At 53.8% G+C, this 23,065-nt stretch overlaps 1 pseudogene; it reads right to left on the reverse strand.

Annotated features, from left to right (window-relative positions):
* Window positions 1–21,349: 21,349 nt before the first annotated feature.
* LOC137621266 (5S ribosomal RNA) lies at window positions 21,350–21,468 on the reverse strand (annotated as a pseudogene).
* Window positions 21,469–23,065: the final 1,597 nt, after the last annotated feature.

Consider the following 23,065-nt stretch of genomic DNA (forward strand, 5'->3'; position numbering starts at 1 on the left):
AGATGAGTCAGCGGAAGGTTATCCACCGACGTGGAGAACCCCATAAAAGAAAAATGTAAATTAAAAGATGACAAATTCGTAGATAATTTGTATTTTTCCTAACAATACAAACCTTAGCTATTCAATGTGGGTTATTACTTCGGCGTAGCTGAAATGACGAGCTATTAGAGTTTTAACGAGGGTTTACTACCCCACCGCTAGTTAGCGGGGGGTAGGGAGGGGTAGCTTGCTAACCCCCCCCCCACACACACACACACACGCACACCTGTGAATACTTCACTTTGCTTAGAGGTAGGACTTCATGGGGGACAGGGCTGGCGGGCAAGTTTGATTAAATAGCTAAGGTTTGTATAGTTAGGAAAAATACAAATTATCTACGAATTTGTCATTTGTTCCGTAACTGAAATACAAACCACGCTATTTAATATGGGTGACTCACCCCTTAGGAAGGGTGGTAAGTCCCTGCCATACTGGCTTTGGCTTTGCCCGGACACTCCATATTTGAGTGTGTAAGTACTCAGGCAATAAGGAGTCCCTGCACCTCGCTAACATTGCTGTGCAACTGCTGCGGCCTACATAAGCTGTGTGTGAAGGTGAGAAGCGTGACTCGTCCTAGGAAGTTGACCTGGAGTTCTTCAGATGGAATTCTAGGCTAGGACTCTCCCAATACCACCTCATCAGGGTATGGGGACGTGACAGAATTAACCTTAATACTCGGAACACAAGGAAGCATGGTTTACCTGCAGTGGTTTGAGGTCAGCTGTGCAGAGAACCCAAGATGCTGCTTTCTCCAAGGGAAGAGAGGATGAAGAAAAGAATAAGAGCCAGACAAACGTTTTCATTCATGCAGACTAAAACCGGGTAACAATGCCCTCAACCTTCTGCTACCTGTCCATTAAGGAGCCTGAGGTTAGACCAGCTGTTGTGCAGCCACCACAGGGCCGATAGAGAACGTATCGAGTCTCCTGTGTGTCACGTCTTGCAGGTAGTGGGCTGTGAAGGTCGTCCGACGCTTCCACACCCCAGCTTGCAGGACCTGCGTCACTGAATAGTTCTTCTTGAAGGCCAGGGACGTAGCTATGCCCCTGACATCATGTGCTCTAGGGCGACGTGACGGAGGAGGGTCAGGATTCAAGGCTAGGTATATTACCTTGCGAATCCAGGCTGAGATGGTATTCCTAGTGACCCTCCTCTTCGTTTTCCCAGTGCTCACAAACAAGGCTTGCACTTGGGGACGAACTGCAGCTGTTCTTTTAAGATACAACCTCAGACTCCTTACTGGGCACAGTAGGAGATGGTCTGGGTCATCTGTTACAGAACGAAGACTCGAAACCTGGAAAGAGTCGAACCGAGGGTCCGGCACTCCCGGATTCTGAGTCTTGGCAACAAACTCAGGGACGAACCTCAACGTTACCTCCGCCCATCCCCTTGAATGGGTGATGTTGTATGAGAGACCATGAATTTCGCTGACTCGTTTAGCCGAAGCCAAAGCTAGCAGGAACACCGTCTTCCAAGTAAGGTGGCGATCTGAAGCCTGGCGTAATGGTTCATAGGGAGGTCTCTTAAGAGACCTGAGAACTCGAACCATTTCCATGGAGGAGGTCTCACTTCCGACTGAGGGCAGGTAAGTTCATAACTCCGTATGAGTAGAGAAAGTTCCAGCGAGGAAGAAATGTCCACTCCTTTGAGCCTGAAGGCTAGACTTAAGGCTGAGCGATAGCCTTTCACCGCCGAGACTGAAAGGCGCATTTCTTCCCGCAAATACACGAAGAACTCCGCTATTGTTGGAATAGTGGCATCGAGTGGAGATATACCCCTTTCACGACACCAACCACAAAAAACTCGCCACTTCGCCTGGTAGACCCCTGCAGATGACCTGCGGATGACCTGCGCAGGTGTCCAGACATCCTATTTGCAACTTGCAGTGAAAATCCTCTCTCAGCGAGGAGGTGCTGGATAGTCTCCAGGCGTGAAGTCGAAGCGAAGCTACGGCTTTGTGGAAGATGTTGGCGTGTGGTTGTTTGAGTAGCTCGTGACGTGGAGGGAGTTCTCTCGGGAGCTCCATAAGGAGTTGCAGAAGGTCCGGAAACCACTCTGCGTGATGCCATAGCGGAGCTATCAGGGTCATCGATAGATTGACCGATATTCTGGTCTTGTTGAGCACCCTCCTCATCAGACAGAACGGGGGAAAGGCGTAAACGTCGATGTTGTCCCCCCGTTGTTGGAAAGCATCTTGCCAGAGAGCCTTGGGGTCCTGGACTGGGGAGCAGTACAGCGGGAGCTTGAAGTTCAGCGCTGTAGCGAACAGATCCACAGTCGGGGAACCCCACAAAGTCAGGACTTTGTTGGCTACTTGAGGATCCAAAGACCATTCGGTACTCACTATCTGAGTTGCTCTGCTCAGACTGTCGGCGAGCACATTCCTCTTGCCTGGAATGAAGCGAGCCGAAAGTGTGACCGAGTGGACTTCGGACCATCTCAGTATCTCTACTGCAAGATGGGATAGCTGTTCTGAGAAGGTACCTCCCTGCTTGTTGATATAAGCCACTACTGTGGTGTCGCTCATCACCACCACAGAGTGGCCCGCCAGGACCTGATGGAACTTCTGAAGTGCCAGGAATACGGCCTTCATTTCTAGCAGGTTTATGTGGAGGTACTTTTCTGATTGTGACCACAGGCCTGAGGTCCTGTGGTTCAGAACGTGGGCCCCCCACCCTATCTTTGATGCGTCCGAAAACAACATCAAATCCGGGTGAAGGACGAGAAGATCCACTCCCTTTTGTAGATTCTCGTCTGCCAACCACCACTGAAGGTCCGTCCGTTCCAAGGGACCCATAGGGATAAGAGAGTCCGGGGAATCGTGTCCTTGATTCCACCGAGACTTGAGTTGCCACTGGAGAGATCTCAATCTGAGGTGACCATTGGGAACCAGACGGGCCAAGGAAGAGAGGTGGCCGAGGAGACGTAACCACATTTGGGCTGGAAGTTCTTCTCGTTTGAGGAAAGGCCTTGCGACCTTCCTCGGCCTTGCGACCTTCCTCAGCCTTGCTATCCTGTCGTCTGATGGCAAGGCTTTGTGGAGATTGATGTCTATGACCATGCCTAGGTATACCAGTTTCTGAGAGGGCTGCAGAGAGGACTTCTTGAGATTTACCATGATCCCCTGATCCTGGCAAAGTTCGAGAAGCCTGTCTCGGTGGCGAAGAAGGGTTGCCTCTGAGTCTGCTAGGATCAGCCAGTCATCCAGGTAACGGAGGAGACAGATACTGATCCTGTGTGCCCAAGATGATATCAGGGTGAACACTCTGGTGAACACTTGAGGAGCTGTGGAGAGACCGAAGCACAGCACCTTGAACTGGTAGATCTTGTTGTCTAGGCAAAATCTTAAGCACTTCCTGGAAGACGGATGGACTGGGATCCGGAAGTACGCGTCCTTCAGGTCCAGTGTACACATGAAGTCTTGCGGTCTCACTGCAAGTCTGACCGTGTCTGCCGCTTCCATGCTGAACGGAGTCTGTTTGACAAACCCGTTCAGGGTCGAGAGGTCGATGTCTGGTCTCCAGCCTCCAGACGCCTTCTTTACAAGAAAGAGTCGACTGTAGAAGCCTGGGGACCCGTCTGCCACCTCTTGGAGAGCGTCCTTCTTCAACATGGTCTCGACTTCTGCCCGGAGGGCTTGCCCCTTTACCGATCCCATGGTAAGGGAGCTCAATGACACTGGCCTCCTTGTCAGGGGAGATAGAGATGATGTGAACGGGACGCGATATCCCAGCCCCGAGTTGCTGCCACCTTGTTGCGCAACTTTGTAGGCATCCCTCCACTGGTGGACATGCTGGGGGACTGCCAATCCTAGCGTTTACGGCCTCGGCCGCTCCCTCTAGGATATTTACCTCCCCTAGAGGACTTCCTGCCCTTCCTGTCCTTGACAGGAAAGGGCTTAAACACCTTTGGCTATGGTCCCAAACCAGGGCTGTTGGCTGACAGTCGCGCTGTCAGACACTCCCTCTGGAGGGAAGGGGATCGATCGATCCCTAGGAGAAGTCGACAAATGAGGGTTCGCCTGAAATGAAGCTGAAAGAGAGTCCTTAGACCTGTCCGGGAACCTCCCCTCCTCCGGCGAGCGCGCTGTTCTGCGCTAGCGAGGGGGGGAACGAGACGATGATCTGTCCGCCTGAAGCCCCATGAAGTCACGTGCGGGATCGTGCTGGCGATCGCGGTGGTGGTCGCACGATGAGCCCTGCCCTGGATCGCGTGCGGAAGGATCGTGCGAGACAGGAATTTCGAGCGTGCGCGAGGGCGAGGGCGCGCATAGGTGATGGCGAGGGCGTGCGGCGTGCAGGAGCTGGAACGTGGGGCGGGGTTGAAGACTGGATGGGAGCTGGAGCGTGAGCAACCTTCTGCTCGCGTGTGCGCGGGCGCGCAGGAACCTGCTGAAGAGCCCGTGCGGGCGAGACTATTGGGCGCGCGTGCGCAGGAGAAATGTTACTAGCGCGTGGGCGTGGAGCGCGCGTGTCAGGAAGCACGGGGCGAGGGCGCGATTGCACAGCCTCGTGAGAGCGCAAAGGTGAACTTGCACGCTGGCGCGCAGGAGAACGTTGTGCAGGTGGTGCAGGAACTGCCCCCTGAGGAGAACGAGGGCACACTGGGCGCGCATCAGGATGCGGGCGTACAGGCGTGTGCTGCTGTGATGGGCGCGCAACAGGATTCGGGCGCACTGGTGTGCGCTGCTGCGATGGGAGCGCAGGGCGCGCAACAGGATTCGGGCGCGCAGGCGTGCGCTGCTGAGTTGGGCGCACATGGCGCACAACAGGATTCGGGCGCACAGGGGTGCGCAGTTTGGAGGAAGAGGGCAGGGGTACCTGTGAGCGCCCGTGCGCTAACTTAGGTACCTCCTGTACTGCGTGCTGGAATGTAGGAGAGCGCTGGCGCCCTGGTGAGCGCTTGCGCACTGTGTCAGGAACTGTAGCTGCACGCTTAACTCCAGAAGTGCGCTGAGGCACTGGAGAGCGCTGACGAATAGGAGAGCGCTTGAGCGCTGTGGCAGGAACTGCAGGAGGGCGCTGGCGCGCAGGAGAGCACTGGCGCACTACAGTATAGCAGGAACTGCAGGTGGGTGCACAGGAAATCGTGGGCGCGCAGGGGGACCCTAGCGCATAAGAACAGGAGCATGAGCGCACACGCGCGCAAGAGAGTGCAGTGGCACTAAGTCTGGAACAGCAGCAAGACGGCGTGCAGGGGGTGCCTGGCGCTTAAGGGACTGAGGCACAGTTTTGCACTGAAGTCCCTTGTGCCCCGAAGGGACCGGTGCCTGTGCAATGACAGGATCAGCAGCCTTGAAGGGTGACGGCAGGACAGCAGGTCTGGAGGGTGACAGGTCAGGGAGTCCCGAAGGACGACCTTCCACCGAAGGAGATCGCGAACGATCTTCGGAGAGGTCTAAGGTGGTAGCTGGCAGGATTGGTGAACGATGAGTCTCCTCCGCAGAGGACAGCAGGGACGACGAGCCGAAAAGGCGCCTCCTAACTCCCTTGTGAGGAGAAAGAAGTCCTCTACGGCGAAGGGGAGGACGAGCCTTCCGCCTTATACGCCTTCTAGGGGCCGCGGGATCAGCAAGCTGACCTTCATAAGGCCTCCGCAGAGGAGTCTCTGTAAGTGAACTCCCCCGGGGGGGGGGGAGAGTCACCAGCAGGAGAGACCGTGGGACTAAGTTCCACCCTCGAATGATGTTCAGAGGGGGAATCAGAGCCTTCAGCTACCTTAGAAACAACAGGAGCAGTTTGATCCAACACACCGGAGGCCTCCGTTATAACAACGTCGACGATAGACAGAGGATCTACGTCTGCTATCGCCGGCGATTGCTTAACAGCTGCTCCCAGCTTGATCATATCAAACAGGGATTCCTTGGAGGGCGAACCCTGAAGCCCCAAGGAAGACCAAAGCTGTAACAAATCATGATTATGCACAGTGAAATCAATATCCTCCTCTGAGGGAGGAGGGGCAGCTGCCTCGCTACGGGAGGCAACTACCTCTCCCGCACCCCGGGATCGGTCAACAGAACAAAGGTCTACGCTACCCCTCGATGGCCTCTCGGAAGAGACCGATCGAGTGGGAGCTTCAGAGGAGGTTTGGGCTACGGAAGAAGAGGCCTTGGGATTTTCTCTCTTCCAAGAAGCCTTTGGAGGAGAAATATCCCTTTTGGACTTCTTCCGGCGCCGGGCAAACCTCTCCCACTGGGAGGTAGACCACTCCCTACACTCACCGCATACATTACCCTTTTCACACCGTTGGCCCCTACAATGACGACACAAGGTGTGAGGATCTGTGTCGACCGCCGACATAAAGGTCCCACAAGGGCGGTCAGGTAAACCAGGACACGTACGCATATTAATAGAGGCCAACTTCACACACTCTGTAGAAAAAGAAAAAGCAAAACAGATTAATGGCAGTCAAAGCGAGGGTGAGAGCAGACACGTCTGTTTATCACCCGAGCCAAAAGCAAAGTGAAGTATTCACAGGTGTGTGTGAGGGGGGGGGGTAGCAAGCTACCCCTCCCTACCCCCCGCTAACTAGCGGTGGGGTAGTAAACCCTCGTTAAAACTCTAATGGCGCGTCATTTCAGCTACGCCAAAGTAATAACCCATATTAAATAGCGTGGTTTGTATTTCAGCTACGGAACAAACAAAAATTAATGGCAGTCCAAAATAGGTGAGAAGGAAGAGTGGTTCCAACCAGTTTCAAATTGAGCCAAAAGTAAAATGAGCTAACTCACCGGTGTGTGAATGGGAGCGCTAGCAAGCTTACTCCATATCCCCCCCTAACTAGTGGGATGGGTAGTTAACCCTCGCTAAAATCTTAATGGCTCCTCCTTCAAGTTTTACCAAAAGTAATACTCCTAATAAATAGCGTAGGTTTGTATTCCAGTTACGGAACAAATGTTAATTTCACAAGTGAAGTGAGCCATGGTAGGCATAAACCATTAGAGGGACATTATATGAATATATGATAATCTCATAATAAAATAAATTTTTGAACATACTTACCGGCTGGTTATATAACAATGGCTTTAGTCCCCTGACGTCCAGCAGAAATTCAAAAACTCCCGGCAATCGCAGATATAGTTGCCAGGTGTACACTAGCGCCACCACTGGAGCTAGGCAGAACCATTCAATCCAGCACCAGATTTTTCATGCCATTAGGTCTCTAGAGCGGAGGAGGGTAGGATTATAAGCTATATAACCAGCGGGTAAGTATGTTCAAAAATTTATTTTATTATGAAAATATGACAAATTTGTAGATAATTTGTATTTTTCCTAACAATACAAACCTTGGTCTGGACGTTCTCCGAGTGACTGGCTGGTTCCGTTCTAAGTCTTGTCGAGGATTTCGGAATTGTTTTAGAGTCCTTTGACTCCCTCCTGGGAGGGATGCAGGACTCCAACAACGACGGAGGTAGGCTCTTCTCCGCCCCTACCCGAGAAGACTTTCCAGCGCGAGGTGGGGTTTCCCCCATTGGTGCGATGGGGGAACGTCTCACCTCACGTAACTCCCCTAAGGACGGGAAGTGCTCGTCTGACAGGGAGGGTGAAAAAGTCTGGGGGGAGGGGGCCTGCCTCGAAGGCTTACGAGAAGACAGCTTAGTCCTCGGAGAAGTCACCGCGTCCGAAACTCCTCTTTTTCTCTTCAGGGGGGTAGACGCAGCCAAGGATTTGTGGCCCAATTCCGAGAGAACAGGTTTGAAGGCCTGCGCAACCGCTCTGACTAGTGCCCCAAACCAAGGCTGCTGGCTGACAGCTGCACTGTCAGACACTCCCTCTGGAGGGACAGGGATCGGCTGATCCCTGGGAGTTTCCATAGGGGGTTTGCCTCTAAAGAAGAGGAAGAAGAAATGTCCCTGGACCTTTGTGGAACCTTCCCCCCCACCAACAAGCGCGCTGTTCTGCGCTTGCAGGGGGGGGGGAGATATGGCGCCGGCGACCTTGCCGTGCATTGTCCTGCAGCCTCACGAGCGGGAGGGTACTGACGATCGCGTGTAGAAGCGTGCGCAAGAGACACAGGAGAGTGCGCAGAAGGCTGATTGTGCGCGAGGGTGAATGTTTGCGCGCGTGGGCGCGCAGGATCAGGATGAAGCGCCCGTGGGCACGCGGGCGAGAGATCGCGCGCCCCAGAAGATGTCGTAGGGCGCGCGCGTGCAGGAGATATCCCTTGTGTGGGCGAGCAGTCGGAACCTGCGTTCGTTGGCGTGCCTCTTGTGGGCGCACGTCAGGCTGGCGGTGTGTAGCTGCTGTAGGGGATGGCCGTGGGCGCACAGGGCGCGCGCAGGTGATGCGCGCTGGCGAGCGTTGGCGAGCGCTGACGAGTAGGTGAAGTCTTAGACTTCCCTACCACACCCAGATCCGAAAATCGTGGGCGCGCAGGAGAACGTTGGCACGTTGGAGAGCGCTGGCGCAGGAGAGCGCTGGCGCGTTGGCAAGTGATGACGCGTAGGAGAGCGTTGGCGCGCAGTAGGTTGAAGGCGCGCAGTAGCGAGCTGGCGAGCAGGTGAGCGCTGGCGCGCTGGCGAGCAGGTGAGCGCTGGCGCGCTATCTCAGGAACAGCAGTCGGTGAGCGCATGTGCGCTATCTCAGGAACCTCAGCAGGTGAGCGCCTGTGCGCTATCTCAGTGAGGTTAGGTGATCGTTGGCGCGCATGCTTAGCATGGCGCTTAAGGGACACATGCGCGTGATGGCGCGCACGCCCTTGTTGCCCCGAAGGGACCGGTGCCTGACTTTGAAAGACAGGTTTAGTTGGCGCATAAAGCGCATCAGCTGCCAGAAACGGCGACGGCAGGTCAGCAGGTCTGTCGAGTGGAAGGTCGACGTGTCCTTTGAAAGGACGACCTTCCACCGAAGGGGATCGCGAATGATCTGCAGAGAGATCCAGGGTCGTAGCAGGAACAGTCGGTGATCGATGACGAGGCTCCTCTGCGGCGGACTGCAACGACGATGATGAACCGAATAGGCGCCTCCTCACCGTCTTATAAGGTGAAGGAAGGCCTCTCCGGCGAAGAGGAAGGCGAACCTTGCGACGTATACGCCCTCTGGGGGCCATTGGATCAGCAAGCTGACCTTCAGCAGTCCTCCGAAGAGGAGTCTCTGTGAGTGAACTCCCCCGAGGGAGAGAATCACCGGCAGAAGAGACTGTTGGACTTAGTTTCTCCCTCGTAGGTTGAGCAGGAACAGGAGAAGCTAAGCCTTCAGCTACTGCGGGATGAGAAGAGGGAGAGGTATTAGGAGATACCGCATTGGATAACTCTGACACCAAAACGTCGACAATAGACAGAGGATCAACCTCTGCCAAAGTCGGAGATTGTTTGACAGCGGCACCCAATCGGATGATGTCAATAAGTGCTTCCTTGAAGGGCGAACCCTCGAGCCCCAAGGAAGGCCAAAGCTGGAACAAATTTGTTACATTTAAATTTACATTTAAATTTAAATCCTCCCCAGGGGGAAGAGGTGGAGCTGCCTCGCTATGGGAGGCAACGCCATCTCTCGAGCCCCGAGATTGGGAAACAGAACCATGGTCTACGCTACCACTCGACGGTCTCTCGAAAGAGACCGATCGAGTGGGAGCTTCGGAGGAGGTTTGGGCAACGGAAGAAGAGTCCTTGGGATTTTCTCCTTTCAAAGAAACCTTCGAAGGAGAAATATCCCGCCTAGACTTCTTCTTACGTCGCCGAGAAAACCTCTCCCACTGGGAGGTAGACCACTCCCTACACTCACCACACTTATTACCACTATCACACCGTTGGCCTCTACAATAAGGGTAAAGGGTGTGAGGATCCATCTCGACCGCCGACATGAATGTTCCACAAGGGCGGTCGGGTAAACCAGGACAGGTGCGCATATTCACAGAGACCAACTTCACACTCAAACCTGAAGGAGAGAAAGTAAAAAGACATTAATGGCTGTCAGAGAGGCGAGGGTGAGAGCGGACACGTCCGACTACCACCCGAGCCGAGAGCAAAATGAGCTCAAGCACAGGTGTGTGTGTGTGTGGGTGGGGGGGGGGGGGTAAGAAAGCTACACCCCCCCCTAACTAGCGGTTTATTAAATAGCGTGGTTTGTATGTCAGTTACATTGGGTGACTTACCCCAGCCTTACTGACTTTGGCTTTGCCCGGGGACTCCGTCTCCCAGTGAGTAGCACTTGAGAGAAGGAGCCCCTGCACCTCACAAGTTCTTTGCTTCGCTAGGAACGGGTGGCCTACATAAGTTGTGTGTGGAGGAAAGTGTGACTCGTCCTATGAAGTTGACCTTGAGACCTTTAAATAGGAATCTAGGATAGGACGTTCCCAATACCACCTCGTCAGGGTATGGGGGACGCGACAGTATTAAGCTTAATACTAGGAGCACAAGGAAGCATGGGTTACCTGCAGAGGTCGAGGTCAGCTATGCGAAGACCAGGATGCTGCTTCCAAGAGAGGGGAGAATGAAGAAAGAAGTAAGGGTCTGGCATACTCTTTCATTCACGCAAACTAAAACCGGGGTAACAACGTCCTCAACCTACTGCTACTTGTCCATATAGGAGCCTGAGGTTAGACCAGCTGTTGTGCAGCAACCACAGGGCCGATAGAAAACGTATCGAGGCTAATGTGGGTCACGTCCTGCAGGTAGTGGGCTGTGAAGGTCGTCTGACGCTTCCAGACCCCAGCTTGAAGTACCTGCGTCACCGAGAAGTTTCTCTTGAAGGCCAGGGACGTAGCAACGCCCCTGACGTCGTGTGCCCTCGGGCGACGTGACGGAGGAGGGTCTGGATTCAAGGCGTGGTGGATAACCCTTCGAATCCAAGACGAGATGGTGTTCCTGGTGACCCTCCTCTTCGTCCTGCCTGTGCTTACAAACAATGCACGCACTTGAGGACGGACTACAGCTGGTCTGGGTCGCTTGTTACAGAACGGAGACTCACGATCCTGAAAGAGTCGAATCATGGATCCGGCACTCCAGGATTCTGAGTCTTGGCAACAAACTCAGGGACGAACCTGAACGTTACCTCCCCCCATTCCCTTGAATGGGCGATGTCGTACGAGAGACCATGAAGTTCACTAACTCGCTTGGCCGAAGCCAAAGCGAGCAGGAAAGCCGTCTTCCAAGACAGGTGGCGATCAGAGGCCTGGCGTAATGGTTCGAAGGGAGGTCTCTTAAGAGCCCTGAGGACCCGAACTACGTTCCAAGGAGGAGGTCTCACTTCCGACTGGGGGCAGGTAAGCTCATAGCTACGTATGAGTAGAGAGAGTTCTAGCGAGAAAGAAATGTCCACTCCTTTCATCCTGAGAGCCAAGCTTAAGGCTGAGCGATAGGCTTTCACTGCCGAGACAGAAAGGCGCATTTCCTCCCGCATATATACGAGGAACTCCGCTATTGCTGGAATAGTGGCATCGAGTGGAGAGATACCCCTCCCACGACACCAACCACAAAAGACTCTCCACTTCGCCTAGTAGACTCCCTCAGAGGACTTTCACAGGTGCCGAGACATTCTCTCCGCAACCTGTTGTGAAAAGCCTCACTCTGTGAGGAGACGCTGGACAGTCTCCAGGCGTGAAGCCGAAGCGAGGCCACGGCCTTGTGAAGGATGTTGGAGTGGGGTTGTCTGAGAAGCTCGCGTCGTGGAGGAAGTTCTCTCGGGAGCTCCGTCAGGAGCTGCAGAAGGTCCGGGAACCATTCCGCATGATGCCATAGCGGAGCTACCAGAGTCATCGAACAGTTGACCGATAGTCTAGTCCTGTTGAGCACCCTTCTCATCAGACAGAACGGTGGGAAGGCGTACACGTCGATGTTGTCCCACCGTTGCTGGAAAGCATCTTGCCAGAGTGCCTTGGGGTCCGGGACTGGGGAGCAGTACAGAGGCAGCTTGAAATTCAACGCTGTCGCGAACAGGTCCACGGTCGGGGAACCCCACAAAGTCAAGACTTTGTTGGCTATCTGAGGATCCAAGGACCACTCGGTACTCACTATCTGCGAAGCCCTGCTCAGACTGTCGGCGAGCACATTCTTCTTGCCAGGAATGAAGCGAGCTGATAGTGTTATCGAGTGGACTTCAATCCACCTCAGAATCTCTACTGCAAGATGGGATAGCTGCTGCGAAAAAGTACCTCCCTGCTTGTTGATATAAGCCACTACCGTGGTGTTGTCGCTCATCACCACCACAGAGTGACCCGCCAGGGTCCATTGGAACTGTTGAAGAGCCAGAAAGACGGCCTTTAACTCTAGCAGGTTGATGTGCAGGCACTTTTCTGATTCTGACCAAAGGCCTGAGGTCCTCTGGTTCAGAACGTGCGCCCCCCACCCTTCTTTTGACGCGTCTGAAAACAGTGTCAATTCCGGGGGGAGGACGAGAAGACTCACTCCCTTTCGCAGGTTCTCGTCGACCAGCCACCACCCCAGGTCCGTCCATTCCAAAGATCCTATCGGGACCTGAACGTCCAGGGAATCGGATCCTTGATCCCACCGGGACTTGAGCCGCCACTGAAGGGATCTCATCCTGAGGCAGCCGTTTGGAACCAGACGAGCCAGGGAGGACAGGTGACCTAAGAGACGCAACCACGATTGGGTGGGAAGCTCTTCTCGCCTGAGGAAGGGTTCCGCCACCCTCCTCAGCCTTGCTATCCTGTCGTCTGATGGAAAGGCTTTGTGGAGATTGGTGTCTATCAACATGCCTAGATAAACCAGTCGTTGGGACGGCTGCAGAGAGGACTTCTCGAGGTTTACCACGATCCCCAGATCCTGGCAAAGATCCAGAAGCCTGTCTCGGTGCCGAAGAAGGGTCGACTCCGAGTCTGCTAGGATCAGCCAGTCGTCCAGATAACGAAGGAGACGGATGCCGTTCCTGTGCGCCCAAGATGAAATCAGGGTGAACACTCTGGTGAACACCTGAGGTGCTGTGGAGAGACCGAAACACAGCACCTTGAACTGGTAGATCTTGACGTCTAGGCAGAATCTCAAGTACTTCCTGGAAGACGAATGGATTGGGATCTGGAAGTACGCGTCCTTTAGATCCAGTGTGCACATGAAGTCTAGAGGTCTCACCGCAAGTCTGACCGTGTCCACTGTCTCCATGCTGAACCGAGTTTGCTTGACAAACCCGTTCAGAGCCGAGAGGTCGATGACAGGTCTCCAGCCTCCAGACGCCTTCTTTACAAGAAAGAGTCGACTGAAGAAGCCTGGGGAGCCGTCGACGACCTCCTGGAGAGCACCCTTCTTGAGCATGGTCTCGACTTCTGCCCGAAGGTCTAGCCCCTTTACCGATCCCATTGCATAGGAGCTCAACGACACTGGATTCGCTGTCAGGGGAGGTTGAGATGTTATGAACGGGAAGCGATAGCCTTGGCTGATCACAGAAACCGTCCAAGCATCGGCCCCGTGTTGCTGTCACCTGTGCACGCAACGTCGAAGGCATCCCCCCACAGGTGGACACGCTGGGGGATTGCCACTCCTAGTGTTTGCGGCCGCGGCCGCTTCCTCTAGGAGTCTTGCCTCCCCTGGAGGACTTACCGCCCCTCTTGACCTTGGCTGGAAAGGGCTGGGGCTTAGACACCACTTTCTTAGCTGCCGGTGCCTGCTTCGGTGCCTTGCGAGGCTGCTGCTGCTGTTGCTGCGAAGCTGGAGGCTTATAGGGACGAGCTGTAAGGGCCCTATGGAGGAGGGAGTCCTGGCTAGATTTCCTCCATCTCTCAGCCGTTCGCTCCATATCCTATGGCTCCAACAGATTCTCCCCAAGGAGGGAAGCATGTCTGAGCCTACAGACATCGACGGCGGGGACCTTCGGGTGGAACCTCTCAGTCACCGCATCACGCCGCTTCAATACCGAGTTGGCCCACAGGGTGGTGACCTGGTGTGCCAGGAACTCGATGGAGCGGGTGCCCGAGAGTAAGAAGGTCTCCAGGGCCTTCCTATTGGTCTCCTTAGACAAGTCCTCAGAGCACAATAGGATGCCCAGAGTCCCAAGCCATATATCCAGCCACGAAGTGGCCTGCATGGCGCACTTCGCGCCCTTCTCAAGGCTCAGGATCTCCGACGCCGAGAACGTCACCTGCCGGGCGGAGAGCTTCTCGAGAGGAACTCCCTTAGCAAGCTCTTCTGCAGAATGATGGAGAGGAAGAGTGAGACTAGACTCACCCAAGATCTCAAAATACCTCCTCTGCTGGAGACGAGGAGGTGGAATGAGTTTGTTCCCGGCAGAGGAACGACTGGAGGAAGCAAGAGTCGCGAGTTGGGCATTGGCCCTGGCTCTGGCACTCTTCAACCCCCGAGACCAGGGCAAAATCCGACACGAACGGTGGTCGCGCGGGCGAGCAGGCGAGTGGTCGCGCAGGCGAGTGGGCGCGAGGGCGTACAGGAGAACGAGCGCGTGGGCAAGCTGGTGAACGAACGCGTTGGCGCGTCGGCGAGGGAGCGCGTTGACGCGGCGGGCGAACGAGAACGCTCCGATGACCACTGACGACGTTGTTCAGATCTGTAACGCGTGGGAGAGTGATTGCGAGCAGGCAATCGGCGGTGCGCTGGTGAAAGCTGGCGCGTAGGCGAGCGATGGCGCGCTGGCGCATGGTGGCGCGTTGGCGAGCGATAGCACGTAGACCGCGTAGGCGAACGACCGCGCGAGGGCGAGCTAACAGAAGGTGATCCATGTCCTTCCAGATCCTCTGGGCGACGGCGCGTTGGAGAACGCTTGCGCGCAGGCGATAGGTCACGCGGGCGGTCTGGAGATCGCCGATGTTCAGGTGATCGTTGACGCGTTGGGGACCATTGACGCGCAGGAGATCGCTGACGAGCAGGCGAATGCTGATGCGTCTGTGATCGCTGGCGAGCAAGAGGGCGACGCGTGGAATCCTGTGAGGGAACTGTCGGCGCGGGGCGCAGAGGCGAACGCTCACGAACGGACACAGGAACAGGAGGCGCGTGGGCGTACAGGCATTTTGGAAGTACACGTTGGAGAACACGAGCGTTGTAGTAGGTTGGCCAGGGCACCAGCCGCCCGTTAAGATACTACCACTAGAGAGTTATGGGGTCCTTTGACTGGCCAGACAGTATTACATTGGATCTTTCTCTCTGGTTACGGTTCTTTCCCTTTGCCTACACAGACACCGAATAGTATGGCCTATTCTATACAGATTCTCCTCTGTCCTCATACACCTGACAAAAACTGAGATTACCAAACAATTCTTCTTCTCTCAAGGGGTTAACTACTAAACTGTAATTATTCAGTGGCCACTTTCCTCTTGGTAAGGGTAGAAGAGGCTCTTTAGCTATGGTAAGCAGCTCTTCTAGGAGAAGGACACTCCAAAATCAAACCATTGTTCTCTAGTCTTGGGTAGTGCCATAGCCTCTGTACCATGGTCTTCCACTGTCTTGGGTTAGAGTTCTCTTGCTTGAGGGTACACTCGGGCACACTGTTCTACCTAGTTTCTCTTCGTCTTGTTTTGTTAAAGTTTTTATAGTTTATATAGGAAATATTTATTTCAATGTTTTTGCTGTTCTTAGAATATTTTATTTTTCCTTGTTTCCTTTCCTCACTGTGCTATTTTCCCTGTTGGAGCCCCTGGGCTTATTGCATCCTGCTTTTCCAACTAGGGTTGTAGCTTAGCATTTAATAATAATAATAATAATAACAGGCTGACGAACAGGATCGCGAGGGCGAGGAGAAGAGTCCTTGGCCAAATTAGAGCGCTCAGGAGACTGATGGCGCGCAGGGCGCACAACAGGAACCGCAGGATATTCGGAGTCCACAGGGGAGCGCTGGCGAGCAGTGGGGCGATGGTCATCAGAAGCGCGCTGACGAACAGGAGAGCGCTGACAAGCAGGAGAGCCCTGACGAGCAGGAGAGCGCCTGTGCGCTAACACTGCAGAAGGGCGAGCAGGGGAACGCTGGCGCGCTGGGCGCTCAACAGGAACAACAGGCTGAAGAATGTCCTCAGGAGAGCGCTGGCGAGAAGAGGGGCGATCATCAGGAGAGCGCTGTCCAACAGGAGATCACTGACGAACAGGAGAGCGCTGACGAGCAGGAGCGCGCCTGTGCGCTAACACTGCAGAAGGGCGCGCAGGGGAACCCTGACGCGCAGGGGAATAATCCCTTTGCTCCGAAGGGACCGTTGCCCGTCGGGTGACGAGGTCAGGCTGCTGGACATCTGCACCAGAAGCTGAAGGTCTGGAAGGCGTGGGAGGCCGATCCCCAGAGAGGTCTAAGGAAGCTGGAGCTGCAGGCTGCTTTCGGCGAGGAGAGTCCCCCTCGGAGAAAGGAGGCGAAGATTCAAAAAGGCGCCTCTTAGCACCCTTATAGGGAGATGGGAGGCCCTTGCGGCGCAGCAGACGGTGAGCCTTACGGCGAAGGCGGCCACGAGGAAGATCGTCAGGACCATCAGTCCTCCGAAGGGGTCTCTCAGTCAAAGCACTCCCCTTAGAGGGAGGCTTGGCAGCAGAAGAGCCCGCGGGACTCCCTTCCCCCTTCGAAGGATGTACGGAAGGGGCAGGAGAGCCGTCAGCACCATCATCCACAACAGTACCTGCAGAGGATTGACCCGACCCGTCGGAAGCCTCTGTCACCACGACGTCGACGATAGACAGAGGATCTACCTCTGCTATCACCGGCGACTGCTTAACAGCGGCCCCCAACTAGACAAGGTCAATCAGGGCTACCCTGGAGGGCAGGCCCTTAAGCCCCAGGGAAGCCCAAATCTGAAAAAGATCATCATTAGACAACGATTCATTAGCAACAACCTACCCCGGAAGAGGAGGAGGAACCGCCCCGCTATGGGAGGCGACGCCCTCTCCCCCAATCCAAGGTCGGGAAACAGAACTAGGGCCTGCGCTCCCACTCGGCAGACTCTCCTTAGGAGCTGAACGAGGGGGAGCTTCGGAGGAGGTTTGGGCAGCGAAAGAAGAGTCCCGAGAGCCTTCCTCCTTCAAGGCAACCCCGGCGGCCAAACCTCTCCCACTGGGAGGCAGACCACTCCCTGCACTCACTACACGTATTCTCTTTATCACACCGTCGGCCTCGACACTGCGGGCAAAGGGTGTGAGGATCTGTGTCCACCGCCGACATAAAAGTACCACAAGGGCGGCCAGCAATTCCAGGGCACTTGCGCATAGTGAACAATAAGGGTGAGGCCAACTTCAAAACACACACACACAAACTGAAAGAAAAAGCAAAAAAAGATTAAGGCTGTCAACGAGGACGATGGACAGACACGTCTGTTCATCGCCGGAGCCAAAAGTGAAGTGAAGCAAATCACCGGTGTGTGCGGGGGGAGGGGTAGCAAGCTATCCCTTCCCCTACCCCCGCTAACTAGCGCGGGGGTAGTTAACCCTCGTTAAAAACTATTGGCTCGTCATTTCAGCTACGCCGAAAGGTAAACCCAATGTAAATAGCGTGGTTTGTATTTCGGTTACGGAACAAACAGGTTTACTCCTCCAAAAGGTTGTATCCATGATGCTTTGCAGAGAATGGTTTTGTTTAAAAGCTACAGAAGTTGCCACAGCTCTAACTTCATGAGTCTTTACTTTAGGCAGCTTAAGGTCTGCCTAACCACAGTGTGAGTGAGCCTCTCTAATTAAAAGTCTTATAAAAAATGATAGGGCGTTTTTAGACATAGGTAGCGCAGGCTTCTTGACTGCGCACCAAAGAGCCTCTGAATTGCCTCTTAAATCTTTAGTCCTGTCCAGATAAAACCTCAGTGCTTTAACAGGACACAGAACTTTCTTCAACTCTTCACCCACCATATCAGAGAGAATAGTAATCTCGAAAGATTTAGGCCGTGGATGAGAAGGACGTTCGTTTTTGGCCAGGAATCCAAGTTGCAAGGAGCATATGGCTTTTCCGTTTCTGAAGCCAATATTCTTGCTAAAAGCGTGAACTTCACTGACTCTCTTAGCTGTTGTCAGACTTACTAAGAAAAGTCTTTTCAAAGTCAGAACTTTAAAAGAAGCCAAGTGTAAAGGCTCGAATCTGTCACTCATGAGGAATTTTAAAACAACATTAAATTCCAGGCTGGTGAATCTTGTTGACACTTCTTAGAAGTCTCAAAAGATCTGAGATCTTGAAGGTCTTTATTATTAGAGAGATCTAAATTCCTGTGTCTGAAGACAGCTGCCAGCATACTCCTGTACCCCTTGATGGTCGAGGAGGAAAAAAAAATGTGCTTTTTTCTAAGGTCTAAGAAGAAATCGGCAATTTGTGTTACAGAGGTACTGAATGAAGAAACTGATTTAGCTCTACACCACTCTCTAAAACCTCCCACTTAGACTGGAAAACCTTGATGATAAAAGTACTCCTTGTTATAGCGATAGCTTTAGCTGCCTCCTTCGAAAATCCTCTAGCTCTTGGGAGTTTCTCGATAGACTGAAGGCAGTCAGATGTAGAGCTTGGAGGTTTAGATGGTTTCTTGCCAAGTGAGGTTGTTTGAGAAGATCTATTCTCAATGGCAGGCTTCTTGGAACGTCCACCATCCATTCCAGAATCTCTGTGAACCGACCTTTTGACTGCCAGAAGGGAGCTACTAAAGTAAACCTGGTTCCCTCATGAGACACGAACTTTTGTAACACCTTGTACAGCACTTTGAATGGTGGGAACGTGTACAAGTCCATGTCACGAGCTGTTTGACGCTCGGGGTCACATTGTGCTGACGCTCGACGTCCTGTCTTACAGGACGTCCTGTTCCGCTGGAAGCTCGACGTCCTGTTAGGTGGACGTACGACGTCACGTCTGTTTGTTTGACTCCTTGGGTTAAAAAATGGCTAAAATATGACAAATTCGAAGATAATTTGTATTTTTCCTAACCATACAAACCTTAGCTATTTACATTGGGTTTACCTTTTAGCGTAGCTGAAATGGCGAGCCATTAGAATTTAACGAGGGTGTATTACCCCCCGCGCTAGTTAGCGGGGGGGTAGGGGAGTGGTAGCTAGCTACCCCTCCCCCCCCTCACACACCGGTGAAGCTCACTTACACTTAAAGGTAGGACTTGTCTTGGGGGACAGGGCTGGCAGGCAAATATATGTAAATAGCTAAGGTTTGTATGGTTAGGAAAAATACAAATTATCTTCAAATTTGTCATTTGTTCCGTAACCGAAATACAAACCACGCTATTTACATTGGGTGACTTACCCCTTGGGTAGGGTGGAAAGTCCCCAGCCATACTGGCTTTGGCTTTACCCGGGGACTCAGAATCCGAGTGAGTCGCACTCGAGAAAAGGAGTCCCTGCACCTCACAAGTTCCTTGCTCTGCAAGGAACCGTGTGGCCTACATAAGCTTGTGTGTCAAGGAAGAAGTGTAACCCGTCCTAGGCAGTTGACCTGGAGTTCCAGAAGGAACACTGGGTTAGGACGTTCCCAATACCACCTCGTCAGGGTATGGGGGACGCGACAGTATTGACTCAATACTCGGAACACAAGGAAGCATGGTTTACCTGCAGAGGTTCACGGTCAGCTATGCAGAGACCAGGATGCTGCTTCCCAGTAGAGGGGATGATGAAGAAAGAACTAAGGTCCAGACATACTTCTTTCGTTCATGCAGACTAAAACCTGATAACAATGCCCTCAACCTTCTGCTACCTGTCCAAAAAGGAGCCTGAGGTTAGACCAGCTGTTGTGTAGCCACCACAGAGCGATAGAAAACGTATCGAAACTCCTGTGGGTCACGCCCTGCAGGAAGCGGGCTGCGAAGGTCATTAGACGCTTCCAGACTCCAGCTTGTAGCACCTGCGTCACAGAGTAGTATTACTCGAAGGCGAGGGACGTCGCGATGTATCCGACATCGTGCTGTAGGGCGACGTGACGGGGGAGGGTCTGGAGTCAGGTCGAGATGAATGTCCTTGAGTCCGAGCTGAAGAGGTATACTGGTGACTCTCCCCCGTGTCCTTCTTGTGCTCCCAAACCGGCTGCAACTGAGGACAAACTGCAGCTGTTCCCAAAGCTAACCTCTCGATTCCTTTACTGGCAAGAAGGAGAAGGTTTTGGGACATCAGATACAGAATGGTGACTCGAAATCTTGAAGGAATTGGACTGAAGGGCCGGGACCCCAAGATTCTGAGTCTAGCCAACAACTCAGGAGCGAACCTGAATGTTGCCTTCCCCCATTCCTTAGAAAGGGCGGAGTCGTACGAGACCAAGAAGATTGCTTACACACTGGCCGCGGCCAGAGTGAGCAGGAGCCCCAAGACGGAATACGATCAGAGGCCTGACGTAAAGGGTCTTGAGAAGATCTCTTAAGGGACTAAAAAGTCCGAGCCATGCTCCAAGTTGGAGATCTCACTCCGACTAGGGCAGGGACGTTCGCAGCTTCGCATGAGCGAGGAAAGGTCCAGCGGGAAGGAAAAAGTTATTCCTTTAAGCCTGAAGGTCAGGGAAAGGCTGAGCGACAGGCTTCATTGCCGAGAGCGGAAAGGAGTTTCCTCCCGCCGAAAGGCAATAAGTTCGTTATTGCTGGAGAAGAGGCCTCAAGGGAAGAGGTATATCTCCCACGACACCAACCACCGAAGACTCTCCACTTCGCCTGGAAGACCCCTGCGGATGACTATCGCAGATGACGCGACCTCCGTCCCGCGACTGTAGCGGGTTGTCTCTTCTTGAGGAGGAGGCGTAGTGTCTCCAGACATGAAGCCGAAGCGACGCCCCGGCTCGTGAAAGATTTTGCTGGTTACTCAAGGCCAAAGACCCCCAGGTACACTCTCTCTACGAGGCTCTGCTCGGATAGTCGGAGAGAACATTCCTCTGCCCGAAATGAGAGAGCCGATGGTGGTATTGAGAGGATCTCAAATCCTCTCAGTATCTCTACTGCAAGATGCGAAGGTGTGAAAATGCGTCCCCTGCTGGTTAGAACACGCCAGTACCATGAAGTCGACGCGCACGGAGCGACTCGGCAGGAGCTGTAGGATCTGTAGAGGGGCCAGACTATGGCCCCTAAGCCTGCCTGAAAGATGGAGAGGTATCCTTCAGGTCCTGACCGTAGGCCTGGACCGGAACATGCCCCCCCCCCTTGTCTTTGACGAGTCCGAGAACAGAATAAAAAAGGTGGGGAAAGGACGAGAATATCCACTCCCATCAAGAGGTTCCATAGGTCAACACCCATTGCAGGTCTAATCGTTCCGCTGGTCCCATAGGGGCCAGAAAGTCCGGTTAATCGTTGCTTTGAAACCACCGGAACTTGGGCCGCCCCACAGGGAACTTATCCTGAGGCGACCGTTCGGAACTTTAGACGGGTCAATGAGGAAAAGAGAACTAAGAAATGTTCCAAGGTAGGGCTGAAAGCTCTGCTTGACTGAGAACAGGTACTGCGACTCTCCTCAGCCTTGCCACAGTCAACTGAAGGGAAGGCTCGGAGGAGGCGGCAACAGAATCTGGCGTCCCCAGGCGGTCACCCATCCAAGTACCGACCAGACCCGACGTTGCTTAACCTCACAGGACGGACGAGAAGCGGGGTTTCCAACGTGGTAAGTCCGTTGACTCAATATCATGGCTAGAAACTCCAGATGTTGAGGCAGAAGAAGAGAAGGCTCCTAGCAAAATACCATGAACCCCAACTCATGGTAAGCATCCGGAAGCTTGTCCCGGCGCTGAAGAAGGTCGAACCTGAGCCTACCGGAGTTGACCAGACCTCCAAAAGGCGAAGGAGGCGGAAGCCTGCACCTGAGCGGCCATGAGGAAAGCAGGGAGAGTTCTCTGGGGAAAAAAACCTGCGATGCCACGGCGGGATCGCCACACCGCATCTTAAGCAGGAATACCTGTAGTCTAGGCTGAATTCCACGAGCTTCCTGGATGATGGATGGAATGGAAACTGAAAGTACCCGTCCTTCCCATCCAGGGCCTAAGGAGTCCTGTCGCCTCGTTACCAGTCTGATCGATTCTGCTGTTCCATGCTGGGCGAAGTTTGTTCGACAAACTTGATCAGGGCTGAGAGGTCGACTACGGAACTCCCGTCTCAGATATTTCCTTACAAGAAAGGATCGACTGAAGAAGCCGGGGGTGAAGCCGTTGACGATCCTATGGAGGACCTTCTCCTAAGGCATGGATCATTCTGCCCAAACGGGCAAACTCTTGCCGACCCTATGGCATAGAGGTTCAGAGACACTGAATTCGCTGACAGAGACGGCAGGCGCGATATCCTTGGCTGATCACAGAGATCGTGCAGGAATGGGCATCGGGAAGCTGTCATCCGGATGAGTAACCTTAGGCATCCTCCCAGCGTGAAACCTGCAAGGGGGGGGTTCCAATCCTAGAGTTCGTGAACTCTGCCACTCCCTCTAGGACTATGCCCCCCCGGGAGAGCCTCCCGTGCCACCTGTTCCTGACAGGAGGGAACTGCTATTGGACACCTTGTCTCAGTTGTCGTAGCCAGTCCGATAACTTAGGCCGACGTGGCCGAAAGAAAGAGGCGCTGGAGCCCTGCAGGGTCTGGAAGAAAGCGCCTTGGAGGAGTGAAAACGGAAGTCGACTTCCTCCGCACAACCGCTGTCTATGTCTCTGTCCTTGGGCACAAACAAACTCTTCTCAGGGATGGAAGGGTGTCTGAGGTTGTTGACATCCACGGATGAGACACCCGAAAGGAAGCCCTCGGTCATTGCGTTCAGATGGTCCAACATCGAGCTTGCCCGCAAGTTCGATACTTGACGACGAAACGCCAAGGTGCTTGAGCCCGAGAGGAGGAAAGTACCCATGACCTTCCTGTAGCTTCCTTGAACAAAACCTCGGGTCGCAACCAAGGAGGGAAAGGACCTGGTAAGCCCCTTTCACGAGATGGAGAAGAGGAAGGGGTAAACCAGTCACCCCTTGGCCGATGGAGAAATCTCAAACGGAAAGCCCCCCGGCAAAAACCCCTCCAGGGAATGACGGGGAAGGGCTAACCCAGGTTCTGGAAAGAAGAATGTTGCTCAGACCTCCCTGAAGATTCTTCCTGTTCTTGCATGTGCCATGATCTGCGTTTACAAGGTGAGGCCGTGTTCTGGAAATACGCTCCAGAAGACTCGCCAGGGTGGCCATGCTGTGAAACCCCAAAGGGAATCGCGGTCGCAATCGCCCTGGAGCTCGCGCGATGGTAAATCAAT

This window comes from Palaemon carinicauda, chromosome 27 (genome assembly GCF_036898095.1).
Source record: "Palaemon carinicauda isolate YSFRI2023 chromosome 27, ASM3689809v2, whole genome shotgun sequence".
Lineage (NCBI taxonomy): Eukaryota > Metazoa > Arthropoda > Malacostraca > Decapoda > Palaemonidae > Palaemon > Palaemon carinicauda.